The sequence below is a fragment of the Mustela putorius genome, unplaced genomic scaffold (assembly GCF_011764305.1).
Source record: "Mustela putorius furo isolate JIRA1106 unplaced genomic scaffold, ASM1176430v1.1 tig00000785_pilon_pilon_pilon, whole genome shotgun sequence".
Lineage (NCBI taxonomy): Eukaryota > Metazoa > Chordata > Mammalia > Carnivora > Mustelidae > Mustela > Mustela putorius.
This window is the reverse complement of record NW_025421480.1, coordinates 151,579-157,923: the sequence shown is the minus strand read 5'-3', so window position 1 is coordinate 157,923 and position 6,345 is coordinate 151,579. Positions and strand designations below refer to the sequence as shown.

At 59.3% G+C, this 6,345-nt stretch overlaps 1 protein-coding gene across 12 annotated transcripts in view; it reads left to right on the top strand.

Moving 5' to 3' along the window:
* Window positions 1-1,934: 1,934 nt before the first annotated feature.
* Window positions 1,935-6,345, top strand: part of SCYL3 (SCY1 like pseudokinase 3) — a 43,595-nt gene continuing 39,184 nt past the window's right edge. For 8 of the 12 annotated variants that reach the window (XM_045084573.1, XM_045084577.1, XM_045084576.1 and 5 more), the window contains exon 1: window positions 2,021-2,144. The gene's annotated coding sequence lies outside the window, so the exon portion shown is untranslated. Of the gene's footprint in view, window positions 2,145-2,218; window positions 2,359-6,345 lie in introns of those variants that run through there. The other 4 variants (XM_045084568.1, XM_045084578.1, XM_045084579.1 and 1 more) reach the window with 4 other exon arrangements.

Below are 6,345 nucleotides of genomic sequence, written 5' to 3'. Positions count from 1 at the left end.
TACCCGTCAACCCCTAAAGTTTGAGGCCTGTGAGAACAGGGCATCCACCCTGCTTTGTCTGCGGATGTTTCCAGGCCTTAGAGCCGAGGCCGGCAGAGTCGGGACACGACAAAGCGTGCGCTGTGTTGAGTCAGGAAACCGAGCACGTGTCGGGAACGCCTTAGAGGACTCGGGGACACGCAGAGTCATTTGGTCGCGTCCAGCTTCACACAAGAGTGGCCTGAGACGCGCAGGGGCTGCCGGGGGGCGGGGCGCTTTGTAAATCTGAGAGAACATTCCCAGCGTCTTCGCTTAAAAAGGAACAGTGGTAATCGGGCCCTTTGAGCCCAGTTACTGGCAGTGACTGTCTTCCTCCTCCTCCTCTTCTCAGTGGTCAGCCCAACCTGAGGCGGAAAAAGGCGCACGTGTATTGAAATACCCGCGGAATAAGCGTGAGTTGGTGGCATGTGTGACACGTGCGACACGTGTGACCTCCGCGGACGTGCAACACTGCAGAGCGCTCAGAGCTCACCGAGCTGGCAGCGTTCCTCACGACGAGGACATCAGTCCCTCTGCGCGGCCGGCGCGACGCTCGGCCCGGGGAGCAGCCACCCCAGTCCTCAGGAAGGCGCCCCGCGGGGACAGCGACGCGCAGTCCCCGCCCCGCCCCCTACGAAGGCCGCACTCCAGGCGCGCCCGCGGCGCTGACGGGCTGACGGGCTGACGGCCGCCTCAGCGCCACAGCGAACAGCAGGGACGGGCTCAGAAGAACCCGAGACGCGCGAGTCGTCGAGTCCTTCCGAAGACGCTCTCCGCGTCCGAATACGCGGGTCCGGAAAGCCGAGCCGGCCTCGGGCCTCGGCGGCGCCGCTGCGGGCTGCGTCCCGGGGTGCGGCGCTTGCGGTCCCGGACGCCGACGAACTGAGCGCCGAAGCCGACTCTCCAGAACAGGGCGGTGGTGGCCGCGCCCGGACTGTCCCCTCCGTCATGTGGTGGCCGCGGTCGAGCGAGGGCGGGGCAGTGACGCGCGGTCCGTCCACACCGCGAACAACAAAGTACCAGACGGGGAGTCGGCGCGAAAGCGTCCCGCAGCGCCCCACACGGAGCGTCTGAACGCGCAGCCGCCGCGTCACCGCGCGCCGGGGTCCCCTCGCCTCACTTCCTCCTGCGCCGTCTGCGGCCGCTAAAGACCGAGGCCCCGGTCGCGGCTCGAACCCGCCTCGGTCGCGCAGCCCCACCGGAGCCGAGCTCGCCCAGCCGAGGGCTGCCCGCCCGCCCCCAACAGGCACCGGCTCCCGCCGCTTCGGGACAGGAGCGACCCCCGCCGCCGTCGCTCACCCACGCGCGGGAGCCGGGCCTCCCACCGACCCCCTTTCCGGCCGCCGGGGACGGCCCTCGGCTCCGCGGCCCGCTGTGGGGCGTCCGCGCAGCAGCGCTGCGAGCGGGGGCTCCGCTGACCCCGAGGGCAGTCGTCTCCACACCGTCAGCGGGTTCGCTTCACTCTCACAACATCCTGTGAGAACAAACCGCGGACAGCACGACCCGTCCCGCCGTGGTCCTTGCTGGATCAGGCGCAGCGTCAAGGGACCCGCCCCCTCGCTCGAACCGGAACCGCCCCGCCACCGGCCGCGGTCGCGGGCTGGAGAGACGTCCCTCTGCGACAGGCCGCGGTGGCCTTCCGTCCTCCCTTCTGCGCCCGCCCCCTTAGTCCCTGGTAGAGGCGACGGCGGCCATTTTAGGTTCGGGCGGATGTCAAGTTAAAACTCGCGGCTTAAGGCCTGAAAACTAAAGTCAAGACCAGCTTGCGAGTTCAACTTAAACGCCAGGCGAGGAAACGGCTTCACAGGCTGACCAGGCCGCTGGGAGCGGGGACACACACCCCCCCCCCCGCGCGCCCACACTCAAGATGGCACCGGCCTGAGAGTCACCTGTGCGGCCGCTCTAGCTCGGTTCCGGGTTCGTTCTCCTCAGTGGCGGCGTCGGAGGCCTGAAGGCTGGCGTTCTGTCCGGCTTCCTGGACCCGTCTCTATGGTGGCGGAGGGAGCGTCCCCCCGCGAAGACTGCGCGTGTGGTGGCTCCGGCCGCACAGGGTAGGCGAGGGCGCTTGGTGTCAGCAGGGGGCGAAGGGGGCCCCCGAGCCAAGACCCTCGGCCGCCCTCCCGCAGGTAACGGGGAGTTCCGCGCCGCGTCCTCCGGCAGTGCGGGCCGGGGCGGCGGGGGAGCGGCCGCGAGCGGAGGCGGGGGACGCGCGCCCCACTCGCGGGTCGGCGCGGCGCGGCTGCCGGTTGAGCTGCGGCCTCCGCCCCGCCTCCCCTTGCCTGTGCGGGGCGCCCTGCGGATCGGGGCTTCGCGGGCGGCGGAGCCGGGCCTGGCGGGCAGGTGAGCTAGGGGGGCGCCGTCCCGGCCGCCCCCGGCGGAAGCGGAGGGACCCCGCTGGCCCCGGGCGGCCGTCCGCGCCGCGGGTCGGGCGAGGGTGCGGGGCGCTGGGAGCCGGCCGGGGCTGGCGGCGGGGCTGGGAGCGGGGGCCGCCCGCGTTCTTGGGGGGAAGCGCCGGCCGCGTAGGGCCCCGGAGGCCCAGCTGGCTCCGTGCGTGCGTCGTGCTTTTCCTCAGGGTGAGGGGGAAGCGCGTCCCGGAGGAGCGCGTTGGGCAGCCGGTGCGCACCGACGCGGGCCCCGAAGCCCGGGGCCACCGGCTCGCGTAGTTCCTGGGACCCGCGTGCGTGTCCGCGGTCGTCTGAGACCCGCTGCAGCCGCGCTGCGCTCTCCCGGCCCCGGAGGGCTGGTTCCGTGCCGCGGGGGCAGCGGCGTCCCCGGACCGCCGTGTCCGCTCCCCGCAGCTCGGTGCCGGCCGCCGTCCCCGGAGCCGCGGAGCAAGAACCGGGTCGTCTCGGTCAAAGTTGGAGGACGGACAGAGTCCCGCCGACGACGCGGGTTTCCTGGTGGAGCGTGAGGTGCCGGGTGACCCGGACAAGCGCCTGCGTCCTCCACAGGTGGCCCCGAAGCGCGACGCGACGCGCTGCCCAGGGAAGCGGGGAGGGGCCGGGGAAGCCGCGCACGTCGGGCCGCCCCGCCAGCGCTGCGTCCGGGAGGCGCGTGGTAAATCCCGCAGAATAACCTTGCTGGGGCAGGGTCGAGGCTGCGCTTTCCTCTCTTTTTGTGACTTTTTTACTTCAGAGCAGTCGGCAGCACATCTTTTTCTTGCCTCCTAATTAAGTTCGCCCTGGGCGGAGGCTGGACCCCTGCTCCTGCAGAGCGTCGCCCTCCTGGCAGGGTAGACGTCTGGCAAGGTTAATCGTGCTTTTTCCTGAGAAAGGGAGTCGTTTCTTTTCTTTCTTTCTTTTTTTTCCCCCCGAAGTTGTATTTGTTAGTGTCTTAAGCCCAAAATACACACTGCTGAGAAAACTACCAGTTTGAACCTCATGAAGATTTCGTAACTCGATGTTGAAAAGCCCAGTGTTCCCACAGGGATGGATTTTGCTATTTAGAAATGACTAAGGTGAGGCGCCTGGGTGGCTCTGTCGGTTAAGCGTCTGCCTCAGCTCAGGTCATGATCCCAGGACCCTGGGACGAGACCTGCCTCCAGCCCATATTGAGCCCATACTGGGCTCCCTGCTCAGCAGGGGTGCCTGCTTCTCCCTCTCCCTCTGCCACTCCCCCTGCTTGTGTGTGCTCTCGCTCTGTCCCCCCGCCCCCGAAAAAGACAAATCTTTTTTAAAAAATGACTAAATGCCCCTTGCTGTACCTCTGCTGACTTCGATCGATTCAGCCAGAGCACCACTCCTCAATCCTGGTGACCATCTTATCTCCTTTGGGGACTGACATTAAAACTAAACAAACACGTGATATTCTGCCAAGAGGATTTTCATTTTCTTGTAGTTCCGTATGTGTTGATTTTGACAGCTGTATTTTGTGGCAAACAGAGAAGGAAGTTAGACTGACCTCAGATACACACTTGTCAAAGTAACCCTTCTCTCTGACTAATTCCTCCAGTCTGACTGGTTTTTCAGGCACAGGAGTTACCGTTTTCTGCTGATGAAATGGCACCTGGTTTCAAAGAACGTGGACTCATTCAAGCTACCTCAGGTGGACCTCTGGCCGCCCCTGGTAGTAGGAGTGTCAACGAGGCAGAGAGGAAATGGATTTACAGCTGGGTTTCCCAGGGCCTCAAGATGAAGGGTAGCAGTGTGCCTTACAGACCTGGCTGCGCTGCTCCCAGCCTTTGCTTTTCCTTCTGCTGCCAGCTGCCTTCCTCTGTGCTTGCCAAGTTTCTGCTTCTTCATGGTTTTGGCTCGCCATAGCCCTGACTCTACCTCATGGCATCCTTTTACCTTCAGCTAATGGAACTCTCTCTCATCATTCAGATTCCTGAGGCAGGCAAGGATCTGGCCATTTTAGCTCTTCACCCAGGCCCTTGGTGCTAGGGATGGCTAATGTGTGAATTGACTGGCCTTTGGCTAATGGCCTGACCCATTAGCCATGCTCTAGAGAAGAGGAGCAAGACCCAATTAACAACTAATTTTCTTTGTAGTCCTTGTGGAGACTGGGACATATAGTTGAGACACTTGGCATTTTTAATACCGTTTCCCCCCCCTTACTGTTCTTAAGATAAATTGTAGAGGAGGTAGCAGCTCAGTGGATTTGTTACAAAGACGACTTAGTTCTTATCCGCAGAAGTATTCTTGGACTTTGAGTCATTTCAATTTCAGATCGCCTTAGCCCTCGTCATGTTGTGTTCCTGCTGCTCTACGTCGGTGGGTCTGTGGGCCTTGGCACTGTCTGGTAGGCGTGTGTCTTGAGCAGCATCTCATGCTTCGGTAACACGCTGTTGTGTGGAACTTCACTAAAGTGGAAAAAAAAAATCTCAGTAATGGGTCCGCGTGTGATTGCTGGTATATGTTTATTTAAAGGATGGGTTTTTTTTTTTTTTTTAAGATTTTATTTATTTATTTGACAGAGAGAGATCACAAGTAGGCAGAGAGGCAGGCAGAGAGAGAGAGAGGAGGAAGCAGGCTCCCCGCTGAGCAGAGAGCCTTATACGGGGCTAGATCCCAGGACCCTGAGATCATGACCTGAACAAAGGCAGAGGCTTTAACCCACTGAGCCATCCAGGTGCCCCTGGATGGGATTTTTTTAACTGAAATTTTTAAAGATCGTTGCACGTTTGGCCTTGTTACTTAGAACTAGCAACTTCTTGCTCCATTGCCAGAGTTAGTTAAGAGCCCTCGTTATGTTTAATTCATTACACTGTGGTAAAGCCAGAACTGCATACTGACATGCATTTTTCAAACATATGTAGTTTGGCCTCTACAGGCTTAAAAACATTTGAACTAGTGTTGGAAAGTATGGAAATTTCCACATAAATCTTCAGGATCTTCAGGATCCTTATGGTAGATGGCCTGATCTGGGTGGAACTTGGGGGTGGCTGCTCCCCTCAGAGCCAAGCGTCCAGGTAGGCGGCCGCAGGCCTGCTCGAACTGCGGGAATTGGTATTGCCGCTGCAGAGAAAGGTGGGGGAGATGCAGGCATGTGTCTGTCTGGGAATTACCCATGATCTGACCCCTCCCCCAAACCTCTGTTAGGACTTGAGCGTGTTTTTTTGTTTTTGTTTTTGTTTGTTTGGGGTTTTTTGAGCATGTTTTTTCAAGTCTTTCTGTGAATGTTTCTGTATGCGTGTATGTAGATGCACACATAGATGGGGACATAGATATATGATGTATATTTCTTTTGGAAACAATGTTATTGAGGTCAAATTGATACATAATCAACTGAACATACTTTTTTTTTTTTTTTTTTTTTTTTAAGATTTTATTTATTTGTCAGAGACAGAGGGAGAGAGAGCGAGCGAGCACAGGCAGACAGAGAGGCAGGCAGAGGCAGAGGGAGAAGCAGGCTCTCTGCCGAGCAAGGAGCCTGATGTGGGACTCGATCCCAGGACCCTGGGATCATGACCTGAGCCGAAGGCAGCTGCTTAACCAACTGAGCCACCCAGGCGTCCCTGAACATACTTGAAAGCATACAGTTTTCCAAGTTTTGGTATTTATAATCAGCCTTCACCATAATCAAGATAATAACTCTGTCGATTCCCCCCAGAGTTTTCTTACCCCGCTCCACAATCTTCTCCTCTCCCCCAACCCCTCTTATCTGGGTCTCCACCCTGGGCAGCTGCTGATCTGTTTTCTGTCACTATAGGGTAGTTTGCATTTTCTGGAATTTCACGTATGTGTGCATTTTTTAGCATTTGGGATGACAGAGTTTTACACTTTCCCCTTTGGACTTGGCTGGAGCGTGAAGAGAGGTGTGGGCGCGCTCTTTGCTGTGGTCATTGCCCTTTGTGTTCTGTGAGTTGTCTCTTTCCTTTCCCCGTGT